This window comes from Ovis canadensis, chromosome 12, assembly GCF_042477335.2.
Source record: "Ovis canadensis isolate MfBH-ARS-UI-01 breed Bighorn chromosome 12, ARS-UI_OviCan_v2, whole genome shotgun sequence".
NCBI classification, from domain to species: Eukaryota; Metazoa; Chordata; class Mammalia; order Artiodactyla; family Bovidae; genus Ovis; species Ovis canadensis.
In genome coordinates, this window is record NC_091256.1 from 80,582,924 (window position 1) to 80,599,737 (window position 16,814).

Below are 16,814 nucleotides of genomic sequence, written 5' to 3' on the forward strand. Positions count from 1 at the left end.
CTGGCTCAGCTCTGAGAACAGGAGCCGGATCTTCTTCAACCCTTCATCGTGACAATCCTGCCGATGTTTAAACGGTGCTCAAAATGCATTTGATGAATGAATAAACCCTCCAGAAAGTATCCGAGTTTCGGACACATTGTAGGGAGCTGTTGGCTTATTCGTGGTGGAAGTTAAATTAAAAAGACTAGATCACATCCCCCAGGGAATTCCAGTGTATAGTGGATAATTCCATCACTACATGACAAAGATAAAGGACATACAGATAGGCATTTTATGAGTGCAAACAGATTCAATTTTTAAAAGTCAAGGTCATCATTAAGTAAAACGAAAGAAGCAAGAGACAGCAAGGACAAGTAGAGTTTTTTTTTTTTTTTTAATTGGATGTAAAGTCTCCAGGAGAAGCAAATTCCTCTGGAAACAGCCCAGCCTGTGGCATTTCTTCTTTTTTCAAAGGCTGGTTTTGTTGGGTTTTTAACTGAGAGCCTCAGGATGGAAGGAGAAGCTATCTCCCCAGCACAGAGTTTTCCCCCTCTTTTCCAAAGGGAAGGCAGATTTGGGAAACTGGCACTGCCCCTACCCAGATGGCAGCCAGCAGCTGGCTCTGGCAAGGGCAAGTTCTCACTCCCGGCTGCTGGCTGCCCAGCCCCTCCCGTTTCCCCAGCAAGGCCGGGCCATTAGGAAGGAGAGAATGTGAGAGCCCTGCCATGCCAGCGGCTCCTCACCACCCTGACCCGGCTTCCCTGGCTCTGGCACCCGGGCCCACAGCCTGGGAGCCGGGGAGCGAACCCAGAGGCACCAGCCAGCAGCCTCAGCCTCCCAATTCCCACTTCAGCTGCTGACTTGGCCCCGTGCTGAACCGCATGATGGCCGCTGACATCCATGGGGCCGTAGCATGAGGGACAAAGAGTGACAGTGACTTCAGCGCGTGGCCTGGCCACAGCACTGCTGGCTGGTTGGGTACCAGGGCTCAGATGATCAGCCTGGTGGACCGTGGCTGCCCCTGTCCCGTACCAGACACCACCCCGTCGGCTGCCCCAGGGGCTTCACCGGAGGCACATTGTTCTTTTTCCCGTCTTTTCTTCCTTCTCCTTCCTCCTCCTCTCTCTTTCTTCCTTGCGTTCCCATCTCCTCTCCTCTTCGCCCCTCTTTTCTCTTCCATTCCTCCCTCTCCTCCAACCCCTCTCTCTTCACAGAGTGTCTTTCTCCTACATCCTCCCTTTCCTCCTCTTTACTCTTCAAACACGTATTGACTACACCTTCTCATCAGTCCCACTACTAGACTCTGGCAGGTCACAGATACCGTATACTTGGCCCTGCCCCTGACATTTGTACACGAGGTGAGTCTATGACAACTGATGAAGACAGAGTGTGTGAAGTACCAAACATGCCCTGACTCAGACAACAGAGGAAAGGGTCACTGGTTTCTGCCTGACCCATTTGGGGGAAAGGTTTGCTGAGGAGCTGCCATTTTTCAGTTCGATTGCTTACTCGGCTTTGTATATTCCTGAGGAAAGATATAGATTTCCAAGTCTGGTCGGAAAAATGGAAGCTTTGACTTTTGTTTCAGTTTCTGTTTATGAATTCAGATTCCAAGGCTTTGAATTTTCCTCAAATCCAATTTATCTGTTTTTTTTCCTATGATGGATAGTACTTTTGCTATCGTATCAAAGAGCTTTTTTTGCAACTAGCCGAATGTTGTAAAGATTTTCTGCTGTATTTTCTTTTAGAAATTTCATAAATTCGCAATTACATTTACAGTCTATGAACCATTTTGAATTAATTTTTGTATATAATAGGTATAGAGGGTGTTTTTGGTTTTGTTTTGTTTTGCATCGCCGTCGTTGAGTTGCTAAATCATGCCCGACTCTTTGCGACTCTGTGGACAGTAACTCGCCAGGCTCCTGCATCCATGGAATTCTCCAGGCAAGAATACTGGAGTGGGTTGCCATTTCCTTCTCCATTGTTTTTTTTTGCATGTTGACATCCAGTTCTTCTGGTACCATTTCCTGAAAAGACTATTCCTTCCCTATTGATTTGCCTTTGCATCTTTTCAGAAGTAAGCTGACTATATTTGTGTGGGTCCACTGGTGGATTCTTCGAGAGCATTTTAATGTCCAGTGTGTTATTGAACACATTCTGTCTCCGTGTCCTTGTCTCAAAATAAATGCATTCCTACTGTGTAAATAGCACCCTATGCAGGAACTAGAGTTACTACTTGACTGGGCAAAAGAAAAGAAGTTTGGGCAAACACAGATTAGAATTCACTCTGCCCCTGATTGCAGCATGACTTTTGAGTTTTGGACTTTTTGATCTTAAAGAAGTACAAGTGGGACTCGATAAGAAGTGTCTTGAAGATTAATGAGGGACATGGCTAGGAGAGGACCTGGGATTTGCCTCATCTGCATCCAGATATTTGTTTAATTCCCTCTGTTTCCTTTTGCAGTGAAAATATTGGGAGGGGGCATGACCGTGATATGAGAATAATTATATTATTAGACTATAAGCACTTTCAAGGAAGGCCTGTCTTCTTTTGTAAAAAGTGAAACACTTCTGTTGCCCCTTCAGTAGGCAGTAAACAGGTCCTCAGTATCTCTTGTTTATCTTCTGCTGCATCAAGTCAAATACAAAGATTACTCAGAAAATGTGTTTAATGTTTTAGTCCCCGTGACATTCCTTTGGCTTTCCTTTACCAATAGAATTAGTCTTTTACAATTTTGGAATGAAAAGTATGCCAAATGGTGTCTTCATATTGCTTAACTGCTCTCCACCCATGCCACTCATTTCTGATTTTTCATGGCTTTAAGCCACCATCTGCGGGAAGGGTGGGAAGGACACATGTAAGGTCATTGTGTCCTGCCCTCCAGCCTCAGGCCTGGCTGCACGTGGGCTACAAATGTTTCTATCTTTCTCTGAAAGATTTTCAGAGCTTCCTGCTCATCTTCAGAGGCCTCATCTTCAGGGTAGGCCACCAGCTCTTTCTTACCTCCAAGGATCGTGTTCGTGGTTGATGGGCAAGGAAACTTCATTCCTACCAGACACCCTGGACAGCTTGTACTATGATATTGTTTTGTGACTTTGACCAACTTTGCTTTCATTTCTTTTATAAATCATTCAAACACTTCAAGTCCAAATACTAACACTGGGGACAGCTTGTGATTAACCTCTCTCTTCTCCAAGAAGTAACCGGCGTCAGTGATTCTTCCTTCTAAAATTGCTTAACCAGTTTTTAATACACCAAAAAGACTTTTGCCCAGAGCCCTCTGGCCATCTATTTTCCTTAATGGTCTTTTATGGGGGACCTTATCAAAAGCTTGCAAGGAAATCCGAGTAAATTATGTTCCTTGGTTCACCTTTACCTAGTATTTCATTAACTTTTTCAAAAACAATATGACATAGTTTTCAACATAATTAAAGGGGTTGGGAAAAAGGGAACTTTAACTACCGCCTGACAGTTTCCGTAGTTGCCTACGAGAGCTGGGTCACTGCTCATATTCTGCCTCTGCTTAAGGACACTAATTCATTTCCCAGGCTGTCTGGCGAGGTCAGCCACTAGTTCAAGGTGGAAATGACAAGTTTTTAGGCTTTCAAGTGTGCAGTACTCAGCTCTCCAGAGAGCACGAAGGAAGGAAACCACAAGTTTATCCAGGTCTGGCCCAGAGAAAGAGGAAATGATGGGACGAACCAAGACGAAGGCAGGGGCGGTGTCTCGGTGGAAGGGGGAGCCAGCCCCGGAGGGCTCAGACAGTCCCAAATCACTCTTTATTCTCTGTATGGGAAAAAGGAAGGGCTGATCGTGGCATTTGGGAAAACTTTTAGTGTTCCAGGGGAGGTGTGTAAGGCTAGAATGCAAGGGTGGGCAGAGGCTGGTCAAATGAGGAGGAAAGGGTTAGAAATCAGCTCACACAACGGGTGGTAGCAGAATTTAAAAGGATGCTAATCATCATCATAACTGCAGTGTATTTATTGAGTATCTCCTATGTGCAAGTGTGTGCCTGGCATGCGCAAATGCCTCTTGCATTTACACTTAATAACCTGGAAGGGTAGATATCATTATCCTCACTTACAAACGAGAAAAATAAGGCACAGGGAACCGAAAGGATCTGAAGGTCACACAGTTAATAAATTATCAGATTTGGGAGGCTACCTTCTTGCCCTAATTCTGAAGTACATAGATTTTCACGATGCTAGCTACTCAATTTTTAGCCAATTTAGTACCAAATTCTCCCATAAGTCAAATATTCTAGTTAACAAAATGTTCTAGACATTCTAAGTATGAATTAGCAGTTTTCATAAAATAGGAATCATTACTCAATGGTTAAAAAGCAGCCACTATTTAATTTGTATGAGTGATCCGCAAAAGCATTTAGGGTTTATAGTCCTCAAAGCATCTTTATGAACCTCCATTTTTACTGGTCTGAGAATTTGGAAGTACTTGTGTACAGAGGGCTCTGGCTGACAAAATGCTAGTAAAATTGGCTTTTTCTGTAGAAAGGAACTAGCAAAGAAAAGCAGAGAAGCTTCCGTTTCTTTCTGGCTTACTTCTTGGTTTCCACTGGCTCAGGGCCTATTTTTCCTTATGTCCAAAGGAATGGGCCATTTTTAGTCTTTTCCCCAACTTCAGAAAGCCCACCATAATTGTCCTACCACGTGCTTCATCCATTCTCCCCAGGATGTGATGCCTTCGTATGAAACTGCATTTTTAAAGTGTGTTTTGGAGACCTGCGATCTCTCCCCAGGTGGCCCTGCAGGCTGCTGTGTTCCAGGGGTCAAGACGCCTTACCGTCTGGTCCTACATGCTTCTTTCAGTGTCTAGGGGAACACGTGGGTGTCTGAAGGCACCTGGGCCAGGCTGAGGGGCCCAGCCACTAGGTGCCACACTCCTGACTTCTCAAGACAATGACCCTTCAGACCAGGAGCCTGAGAAGCTGAGAATCCAGAGAAACAATTTGGGCGTTTCTTTAAAGAATGAATGTGCTAATTGGAGGGACTGCAAACATAGTGGTCAGAGAGAAAAAAATACATCCTTCCATCTGGCACCAAAACTGGAAACTTGGGTGGGAAAAGCAAGACCCCCATCCTAAGAGGGAAGATAGCCTGTGCTGCTGGTCTTCAGTAAGGTCCGATAAAGTCCAAGGTTGGTACTTTGAAGTTGCACAGTCCATTTCCAGAGAACAGGAGGCATCAGCTCTGTCCCCTGGGTGTGCAGCCCTTAGGCAGGTGTCTGTGTGACCTGCTGGGCAGAGGGGCGGAGTCCCTGGACCATGTGGGCAAGCAGCAAGTGTCCTGCCTTAGTCACGCAACCGCTTGCCAGTTCTAGCTCTGACCTTCTAGGCTCGGTGACCTTGGACAAATAGAGTTTGATTTATTCATCAGTCTCAGTTTCCTCATCAGGAACATGGGGACAATGATGGTTTGAGGAGTATGAAAAATAGTGAGTGTGTGTAAAGTGCCTGACAACACATGGCCTATGATGTCTTTCCTATAAATTTCTGTCCTGTTATCTTTCTAAATGCCAAATAAAGATTCACTGCACAGCTAATGTGAGCAACTTTGTGTTCTCTATAATCTCTCTGCAGATGGTAAGGAAATAGCATTTCTTGGATGAAGATGTAGTGACTAAATCCCACCCCCTCTTTGGACTTATGATGTGAGAAACTTTTTAGTAATTTACTAATAGATGAAAAATCTTACAAAGCTATACAAGCTAAATGACATTACACTTATTTCTATCCAAACTGCATTCTACGATTTAAAGCAGGGAGAGGGCCTCTGGGCAGTTTGACCAGCGACTTCGCGTCATTAATACAGTCTGGGGTTAAAAATCACATGCATTACACTTAGCTGAGTTAAAAGCATAGAGCATTTCATATTTTCAATGTAATCTCTCATCTTGCTCTTACCTCATCTCTCTCTCATAGGGAAGTGAAGAGAGACTTCTTGTTGACAACTAAAGACAGCCCCATCTCTTGTTAACATCAGCCTCTCTGGGGTAGGAGCCCAGTCTTCCTGGCATTCACTTCTTTCCTCCTACTTGTCAGCTGGGTAGGCTCTGGGCCTGGGAGGAGACTTATCTACTCCCACGGGGGTGAGGGTGGGGAAGAGGACCTTGGCTGGGCTTGTTACCTCTGATTCCTGGCTGCTTTTTGCTGTAGGATGACTGGTCCATTTCCTGGGCACCTTGGGCTGGTAGGCCCAGAGGAGTGGCTCCTTCGCCTGGTCTGGGTGAGGGTGGGGAAGGGGACCTTGGCTGGGCTTGTTACCTGGCTGCTTTTTGCTGTAGGATGACTGGTCCATTTCCTGGACACCTTGGGCTGGTAGGCCCAGAGGAGTGGCTCCTTCGCCTGGTCTTCTGGGGTTTGTGTTTAATCCCACCCATGGTCCCGGCCATTGGCCTCTGGAGGTGGAGACCTTGTACTCCGTGGCCGTCTTGTTCTAACTCCAGGCCCCTGCACAACCTCTGCCCTCTCAGTACCGTGATATCCTCCCGCTGGAATATATGGAAACTTCCAGATTCCGTGTGTACCAAGTGAAGGCCTTGAGAGGTCAGAAGCTCTACTTTAAAGGCATCTAAACAGCACCCCCAGCCGAGGTGACCTGCCTGGCAATGGTACCATATTGCTGAAGTTTCAATATAAGTGCAGGCTTCTAGAAGGAGGGGCGTTGGGATTGACACCCTCCTGGTACATTCACAGGAAAGCAGAGAGCGAGTCCCACTGCTCTGGGGGACCCCTGGTGTGGGCAGCATGGGTGGGCAGACACACACTTAACTGGCTATTCCTTTTTTCCTTGTTTTTTCCATTTCTTCCTCGTCCTAGTTCCCGGACAACTTTCAACTTTCACTCCAGACAGGTGAAAATGCCCCTTATGTCATATTCTAAATTCTCTATATGTATAAACTTCTATACAGTCATTCAATGTATTGGTGTACTTACATAAAGAGAAGTTTTGAAGTTTAGAAATCCCTTTTTCTTGAAGCTTAGTTTTCAAGATTAACATTTGATTAAGCCCTCAAAAATAGTAACTTGCTGGTACAAAGCTGAGCAATGACTTCCTTTTTTCTAGCAGATATTTACTCATCACTTGAAGATCGACAGACATTGATTTGATGGATAGAAACCATAAGGACTCACAGTTTAAAGGAAAAGGGAGATTATTTCACTTTAAAAAATGATATCTGTTACGAATAGTTTGGAGATTATGCTACCTTGGTTATAGACTATGTAAGTGGAGTTTATGGATAGCATTGGGGAAGGAAGGTCCTTGGCTGAAGGGCCTGTCAAAGCTATTACTAGTGTATTACCAGTTTGTGCTGAGGCTGGGAAGTGGCACTTAGACTATGCCTATGCTGAAACTTCCAAAGGTGGGACTTTGCTGTGCTGCCTGCCTTTTCTGCTATGTCTCACCTTTAGAAGCATCTGCTAATTTCCTTTCCTTAAGGATTCATATAAACTCATTGTTAGAGTTGATTAGCAGTCTTCTTTGTCTTTGTTTTTAGGAGGTGACTTTCTACTCACTTTGCTTGATTTGAAGAAAACAAGAAGCTACAGTCCCTTGCCAAGTAGAACTTAATCAGTACTTTACTGAATCCAATTCGCAAATATTCATTGGGTGCCTATGTCCCAAACCACCATTCTGGGCACTTGGCATGTCTCTGTTATAGTACCAAGTACAGATGAGTAGAAAAAGAGGACATTGCAGGAGAAGGGGAATAGAAAGTCAGGGATTCATTGCCTTAGAAAAGCACCAAACACACCTTACATCATCAAAATCATGATGATGCACGATTTTGCCTCTCTGCAAAAGTTTCGTGGTTAGTGAAATCTGTTATGCATGCATGCTAAGTCACTTCAGTCGTGTCCATCTATTTGCAGCTCTATGGACTGTAGCCCACCAGGCTCCTCTGTCCATGGGATTCTCCAGGCAAGAATACTGGAGGGGGTTGCCATGCCTTCCACCAGGGGATCTTCCCGACCCAGGGATCGAACCAGCATCTCTTACATTAAATTACATTACCTGCATCTCCTGCATTGGCAGATGAGTTCTTTACAACTAGCACCACCTGGGAACCCCAGAATATGTTAGAGCCACATCCATATCAGTACCGTCTGGAAATACAACAGATCTTCAATAACTGGAATATTGTTCCTTTTAATTCATAAAATGAAGTATCATTTTACTTAGAATGAATTTGTAGCACTGGTGATAAAGTTCATTTATCTTCTTCAATTGCTTTTCTCTCCAGTCTGGCTGATCTCCTCAGCATTTTCTACTTTACCAAGTTTTGTGCTAAAATGTTTCCCCTGCCCTGACCATCTGCAGCTTGGTGTCCTCCAAACTCAACGGGGTTACCTTCTTCATAGAGACGTCTTTGGCTCCTCCAGCCAATGCTGACATGAGTTCTCTCTCTGAATCTCTGTCATATCTCTAGTTCAATTCACATAGTTGGCCTCAACACTAGATTGATGGCAGGATCTAGGTCTTAAATTTTCTTTGCGTTTTCTCTAATGCCTAGAAAATTATATACAGATCGGCCTAAATAAATGTGTAGGTAGGTATATACTTATTGAGTACTTTTAGGGATGATGGCAAAATAGTTAATACCTAGTACAGCATGAACACTGACCATTGAGAGTACTCTGACCAATTCATATTGTCTGAATATCAGCCACACTCACACACACACACACACACGTATATGGAATACTTACAATATTACATGGAGTGCATACATTACCTTTCATTTCATAGAAGAGAGATGAGGGAACTGAGTTTCAGAGAAGCTCAGTACTTGCTCAGGACCCACAACCAATGGAAGACCCTAGGTTTGTTCACCCAGCACCTGCGTTCTTTCCACTGAGCTGCCATGCTGATTACTACTTGGTGGTGGGTCAGGTCCTCTCTCTCCCTGGGCTGAGTTGTGCCTTTCAGAGGAGAGGGAGTTGGGTGACTGTCCAGTCTGCCTAGAGCACACAGATGATCAGCTCACTTAGACTGAGCTGTCGGCACTGTGGGGACCTGCATGGTCATGCTTAACATTTACGGCCAGTTTGCACGCTGTTTTGCCTGTGTTGTGAAGATTTGGTCAGAGGCAGTTATTTTACAAAGCCAGAGATCTGGTGGCTTGTGCAATGATTCTTAGCAGGTCCCTTCAAATCTCTCAGTATTTCCATTTTATCTTGTTTCAGTTCAGTTCAGTTCAGTCGCTCAGTCATGTCCAACTCTTTGCGACCCCATGAATCGCAGCACGCCAGGCCTCCCTATCCATCACCAGCTCCTGGAGTTCACTCAGACTCACGTCCATCGAGTCGGTGATGCCATCCAGCCATCTCATCCTCTGTCGTCCCCTTCTCCTCCTGCCCCCAATCCCTCCCAGCATCAGAGTCTTTTCCAATGAGTCAACTCTTTGCATAAGGTGGCCAAAGTACTGGAGTTTCAGCTTTAGCATCATTCCTTCCAAAGAAATCCCAGGGCTGATCTCTTTCAGAAGGGATTGGTTGGGTCTCCTTTATCTTGTTTAAGTGGTAAAATATTGTACTTGCCCTAAATTTCTCATAAATTATTTTAAAATCTTTAATCTGCATTTTTAATATAAAAATTAAATGTCATTATTATCCAATAATCTAATTGGTGATTAAGAAAACAGGTCATCCCTTCTCAGTTTGGCCAGTCAGTAGTGAAAAGTGAAGTGAATGATACTTTCTATTACAGGATTGAGAGCCATAAGCTCCTCAGTCGCATCCCATTTCCTGTTCCTGAGCACACAGGATCACTTCTCCTTGTTGGCTTGGGGTCATGTGACAGGGCTCTGGCCAAAACAGTTAGGACTGAGGGATATAAGCCACCTCTAGTTCTGCCCCTTAAAAGCATGTTCTGGCTTTTGCGTTCCCATCCACAGTGAGTTTAGATGCCTCTGATTTGTGACTGCAACATCACGAAAGGGAAGGAGTTTGGGTTCCTGAATATCCACTTGGAAGAAAGCCTCCAAAGAGAGCTGCCAGACTTTCCATGGACAGTGACATGAGGGAGAAATACACCTAGCGGTGTGAGACCACTGAGGTAGCAACCGGTATGTGTTGCTCTGATACAGAGATTGGTACTGGAAGTGCGGTACTGGCATAACTAAATTGCATTCCTTGACTGTTACACTAGCCTAAGTGTATTATCACTCATTTAGGAGTTCAGCAACAGGCTGAAAAGAAGCTAATACCAGAATCTGGAAAGATGGAAATTCAGTTTATGCAGTGATAAATTTGGTAGAGTTATTGCCTCCTATTGATTAGAAGGTAGTCACATCACAGTTTTTATCATGAGGGTAAATGGTTAGAAAACAGAATCCTAGCAGTGTTTCGGGCTTATCTAGACTATATGATGACTCAGGAAAGAATTCATGAGTTTGCTAGCAAAATAGAATCAGTTCAGTTCAGTTCAGTGGCTCAGTTGTGTCCAACTCTCTGCAACCCCATGAATCACAGCACTCCAAGCCTCCCTGTCCATCACCAACTCCCAGAGTTCACTCAGACTCATGTCCATCAAGTCGGCGATACCATCCAGCCATCTCATCCTCGGTCGTCCCCTTTTCCTCCTGCCCCCAATCCCTCCCAGCATCAGAGTCTTTACCAATGAGTCAACTCTTCGCATGAGCTGGCCAAAGTATTGGAGTTTCAGCTTTAGCACCAGTCCTTCCAATGAACACCCAGGACTGATCTCCTTTAGAATAGACTGGTTGGCTCTCCTTGCAGTCCAAGGGACTCTCAAGAGTCTTCTCCAACACCACAGTTCAAAAGCATCAATTCTTCGGCGCTCAGCTTTCTTCACAGTCCAACTCTCACATCCATACATGACCACTGGAAAAACCACAGCCTTGACTAGATGAACCTCTGTTGGCAAAGTAATATGTCTGCTTTTCAATATGCTATCTAAGTTAGTCATAACTTTCCTTCCAAGGAGTAACCGTCTTTTAATTTCATGGCTGCAGTCACCATCTGCAGTGATTTTGAAGCCAAAAAAATAAAGTCTGCCACTGTTTCCACTGTTTCCCATCTATTTTCCATGAAGTGATGGGACCAGATGCCATGATCTTTGTTTTCTGAATGTTGAGCTTTAAGCCAACTTTTTCTACTCTCCTCTTTCACTTTCTTCAAGAGGCTCTTTAGTTCCTTTTCACTTTCTGCCATAAGGGTGGTGTCATCTGCATATCTGAGGTTATTGATATTTCTCCCGGCAATCTTGATTCCAGCTTGTGCTTCTTCCAGCCCAGCATTTCTCATGATGTACTCTGCCATCGAAGTTAAATAAGCAGGGTGACAATATACAGCCTTGACGTACTCCTTTTCCTATTTGGAACCAGTCTGTTGTTCCATGTCCAGTTCTAACTGTTGCTTCCTGACCTGCATATAGGTTTCTGAAGAGGCAGTTCAGGTGGTCTGGTATTCCCATCTCTTGAAGAATTTTCCACAGTTTATTGTGATCCACACAGTCAAAAATAGAATACAGAGTCCAAAAGTTAGGGCTGTAGGATTAGAAAAAAATAAGCCTACTTTAGACTCCAACAGTACGACATGCTACCAGAATAATGTCTTTTGGTGACAAATATCGAGTAAAAGTTCTCATGTGACGTGTGAATGAAGTTGTTTGAGGCAAAAATAAAATCAGCAGTATGGCCTTCTCACCTATTGTTTTTGATAGCCTCAATGCATTTAGGTAATTATTTTGAGAGAGAAAATGGCATGGAGGGGAAGAAGCAAAAAGAAAAAGAAAAAAAAGTAATTTGATAACAAGGTTTAAAAAATAACTCTGAGTGTGGTCACTGGCACAAGGACCTGACTGAAGCAAATATATCATATGTTTTCTAAGTTTAAAATTGCATTGCCAAAGAAAGCAGAGGCTTGAGCTTGAAACGTTCTTGCCTGTTCAAGATTTAAAGCAATTCTCTAGCTGCCAACCCATTCCAGACTGAGTGGAAGTCAAGCTTTTGCAGGTGTACTGTTCGAAAGGGAGGGTGTCCCCACTAAGCCAATTTCAGATGTGTCCAAGAAGAGCAAACAATGGAGTCCTTCCTAGAGCTATTCCGCATACATAGCCACCATGCCCAGAAGGTATGGGCTATACATGCTGACTCAGAGGGGCTCAGCTTGGCCGTGGACCATGATGTGGAGTGTTACCTATTATTTTCCTACATAAACAGATTATTTTCCTGTATTTTCCCCATTATTATAAATGGATTGTGATGATGGGGAAGTAGGGTGCAGATTACTTGTGTTTTTAATATGTAGGCTACCTACATAGGTCCTGCATGTAGAACCTACCTAGAGGTCCTACATCAGACTTATGGAGAAGATGCTGCCCTCCTCAAGTGTTCTGGACATTGATATGGTGGTGGTGACTGGATGGGACTTTGCATTGTCCTCTGTGGGGTGAGGTGAGTGTGATCTGTGAGTAAGAGGAAAGTAAAATGAATATTCGATGTTCAGAAATTCAGACTATGGTAAAACTTTTAGTGATCATCATTTCTGAGTCTCTTCTTGGACATGTGGGAAGTCTCTTCCGGGCCACCCTGAAGTTAAATGTGCCATGTGATCCCAACGGCTGGCCAATGGAACGGGAGCAGAAGTGATGACTGTTACTTTAAGGGCAAATGTGTTACAATCTCATGTGTCTTCTTTACATTTTCTCCCATCTAAATAGCTGCAAGCAAAGGACTCTAAGATAAACCTGTCACACGTACACAATGGAAGGAGGCCAACTGACAGCAGAAATTTCTGAGTAAGTAATAACTTTGTATTGAGGATAGCACTTATATTTGGAAATTGTGTTTTATAGCAGCTGCGTTGATCACCTTGACCAATACGCTATTCTAAACTGAAGACTAGATCATAAAGCTGGGAAAGCTCTTTATTTTTCTTGAAAGGAGTGAAATCATCCTCCTGCCCTGTCATCTTCATCACATTTGGTTCAAAAAGTCCTTTTTTAGGATTGTTCTGATAGATAGGAACAAGTCAGGATGTAGAATGTAAGAGAATTGGGACAAGTGGTTCAGAGCTAAAGTTTTCATCAGTGAAGGCATTGAAGGTCCACCCTTCATGGTGGTCCTTTTTCTGTGGCCTGGATAGCACACTGGGGCTTAGCATATCTTTCTATGGCAGGATAGCACATTTTTATACATAGGCATCTAGGACATGACAGCTATATAAAGCTCAGTCAATAACTGAACACCGTTGCCCAGGTCTTGGGATATGAGAACACCAGGTTAAATAAACCCATGGGCAGTTGTTTCTGGCCATATGTCTTCCTCCTCATTTCTGGGTGTGGATTGCACTTGAAAACTCCAGCACAGCAATCCCTCTTGACCTATCGGTGACACCCAGCAAGGCCAGGCAGCAAGCGTGTGGATGCTGCTGGCATTCATAACTGGAAATAAGTCCCTAAAACACCCATTTTCTCATGGTGGTCCAGTATAGAACTGTGATCCAGGAATCTCTTTAAAACCCTCTTAAGCCTATTAAGATTATCATAATCTATAACCTTGCAAGGACACCAGTCCTGCATAGTCAGCCACTTTGTAACTTGGTATTCCCGTGTCTTTGAGATCCTAAACCTGATTCGTCAAAGCGTGACTGCTCCTAGTATTTTGAGATTGGGTAAAGCACTTCATTTTTATCTGCTGAGATCTTAAAAGGCTGTGACTGAGGTCTAGAGCTTTCTCTTTGTCATCTAGGACTATATGACAGTACCTCACCAAGTCACTCCTCACGCATCTAGACAGTAAAGAAGCTCAGGCCAACAATACCCAGCCTAGAGACCTGGAGGACATCACAGCCCATCCAAGCCATCAGTAAATCCTTGAAGCTTTAACCCTGGCCTCCTCCTCCCTCCACTCCCACCCCCAATTTACAATACCCTCTCTTTTAGGAGAAGGGTGGTGGAATTGCTTTGCATTGGAATTATTGGTATAAAGAGCTACCTTCTCATCTGAGTAATGCTAATTCATTCCCATCCATGGTCACTCACTACCTATTAGAAATATCCTGACAGCCTGCATCTCATTACCATCGCAGCAGGTCCAGCTCCCAAGAATAACCTTCTAAGGAGGATGAAATGTACGCCAGTGGCATCTAATACCAGGACATTCACATTCATATTTTTAGCAGCGTATATCAGTTAGCCCAACCTTTAGTGTACTCTATGTACTTTTAATAATCTCCATAAAAGCCTGATTTCCAATCCCTAGGCTCAAGCTGACAGTGTAAATAAAATCACCCAAATCCACAGGGTAAGAGAAATGAAAATGACAAGGATTAAAATTTGGTCAAACCTCTTTCTTTTTAAAAATTCTGCTTCCCTTCCAATTGGATCACGACCCTCTGTGTGCTCAGCTTAAGACCAGACGGTATGCTTTCACTTTTATTCCTCTGCAGCAGGCTTACAGTATTTAGTGAGAGTCTGTGAAGACTGTGTGCTGGGTAGAGAGTTAATACCATAATCCCCTATCGTTGGGGTCAAATGCTGAATAGAGCAAAAGAATTAGAAAACATGTTACATACAATGGCTGGAAAAAACGCATCAGCATGCTGTTCTGCGAACACTAGCATCCTTCACCCGCAGGTAGTGGCCACGAGGTAACAGAGTGGATGAAGAGACGTGTACCTGAAGTCCAGGGTGTACACAGAAGCAGGGGTGGGAGACCTGAGCACAAGTCTTAATCCCCATATGAAAAGTGAAAGTGAAAGTGAAGTCACTCAGTCATGCCTGACTCTTTGCGACCCCATGGACTGTAGCCTACCAGGCTCCTCTGTCCATGGAATTTTCTAGGCAATAGTACTGGAGTTGGGTGCCATTGCTGTCTCCAGGGGATCTTCCCAACCCAGGGACTGAACCCAGGTCTCCCGCATTGTAGACAGACGCTTTGCTGTCTGAGCCACCAGGGAAGTCCCTAATCCCCATATACTCTGGGCCATATTTGTCACCGTTTTTAATTGCTTCTCTCCCAGTACTTGCTCCGTGGTTAGTTGGTAAGTAACGCATGTGGGCACTAAATTGTTTCCCAGAGCTGAACGCTGATCTCTCCCTTTTCCCTCTTCAGCGGTGGGTGTGAATATTGTTCTCAAAGTGCTGCCATACATCTATCTCTGGAGAATTCTCTCAATGAACAAGTAGAAATTTGAGGCACCGAAGGCAAAAAGACTTGAACAGCCACCTTCCATTGTATCTTGGGAAAGTCAACTGAACTTCCTTGGAGTAAGATTACGAGCAAGTAAAAAACTTTATGTGGAAGTTCTATAAAGAGAAGTGAGTATGTGTGTCAGTGGTTTGGCCATAAAGTGACAAGCTGGATTTATTTGAAACAATGTCCTTTGAAGTAGCAACTATTACAGATTCAGCATTTAAATTTCTAAAGTTTATTTTAAAATTGACACGTAGTAAATTGGGGGCTGTAGAGTTCTGTAGTGTTGACAAATGCAGAATTGTGTAAGCACTACCACAGTCAAGATACTTACATAAGATACCTAGGACAGTCAAATTCACAGAGTTAGAAAACGCACTGGCAGATGCCAGGGTGGCGGGTGGAGGTGGTCAGAGTTGGGGGGGCGGGGCAGGGGGAGTTCACGTTTAGTGGGGACAGGGTTTCAGTTTAGGAAGGTGAATAATTCAAGAGATGGGTGATGGTGAGAGTTGCCAGGCAATGTGAATGTACTTAGTGCCACTGAACTGTACAGTTAAATATGGTCAAAATATTGTTTTTACATTATGTGACTTTTACCACAATAATTCTTATGCACACAATATCACATATGTACAATGTATACATGTTGTATATGTTGACCAGAATGATAATCATGATAATCTAGAAGCCATATATGTAACAAAATAACAAAGACAACATCATCTATGCATTGTAAATATACATATGTACTTTAACATATATAAATAACTAGAGAGCCAACTTTTGTGCAGTGAGTGTAGAAACAATCACCTAACCTGCTATTGTATCAACATGAACAAAAGAGCTTATTAAACGCACATTGATCTGAATATTAACCTGGCTTCCCTGGTGGCTGACAGTAAAGAATATGCTCGCAATGTAGGAGACCTGGGTTAGATTCCTGGGTCTGGAAGATCTCCTGGAAAAGGGAATGGCCTTGTCTAGAGAATTCCATGGACAGAGGAGCCTGGTGGGTTACAGTCCATGGGGTCGCAAAGAGTCAGACACGGACACGACTGAGTGACTGAAACACAATGGAGACTGATGGAGAAACTTTGACTTAAAATTTTAAAATCTCATAACAACTGTAACTAGAGACGTGGCCCTCTACCCGTTGCAAGTGTATCTTTAAACTCAAAGAGAGATGAGGTTGTAGGAAGTAGGGAAAAGATTGTGTTTCTGCGTGTGTGTACATGTGCATCTGTGAGATTACGTTACAAATCCGTTAGCCCCTTAGACGGGGGAAAATTGACTTGTTTTTGCATATGACCAATCCTGTGTGTTTATGCAGAAGATAAGATGGTTAGATAGCATCGCCAACTCAATGGACATGAATCTGAGCAAACCCTGGGAGATAGTGAAGGACAGGGAAGCCTGGCATGCTGCAGCCCATGCGGTTGCAGAGTCGGGCATTACTTGGTGACTGAACAACAAATATGACTAAATGAACAAAAGCTCATGGCCTTAAGGAGAAAACCATTAGAAAAAGTATTGTTATTATGTTTGGCACGTTGTACAGCTTATGAATTCTTAGTTCCCCAATCAGGGATCAAACTTGGGTCCATAGCAGTGAAAGCACCATGTCCTAGTCCCTAGACCACCAGGGAAGTCCCTA

General features: G+C 43.8%; 1 long non-coding RNA gene across 2 annotated transcripts in view; it reads left to right on the forward strand.

Moving 5' to 3' along the window:
• The window catches only part of LOC138415734 (uncharacterized), a 110,821-nt gene extending 94,786 nt beyond the window's left edge, over positions 1–16,035 (forward strand). For both annotated transcript variants that reach the window (XR_011247378.1, XR_011247379.1), the window contains 2 exons: positions 12,685–12,762; positions 15,080–16,035. This is a non-coding gene — a long non-coding RNA (uncharacterized lncRNA). The remainder of the gene's footprint in view (positions 1–12,684; positions 12,763–15,079) is intronic.
• The last annotated feature ends 779 nt before the right edge of the window (positions 16,036–16,814 follow it).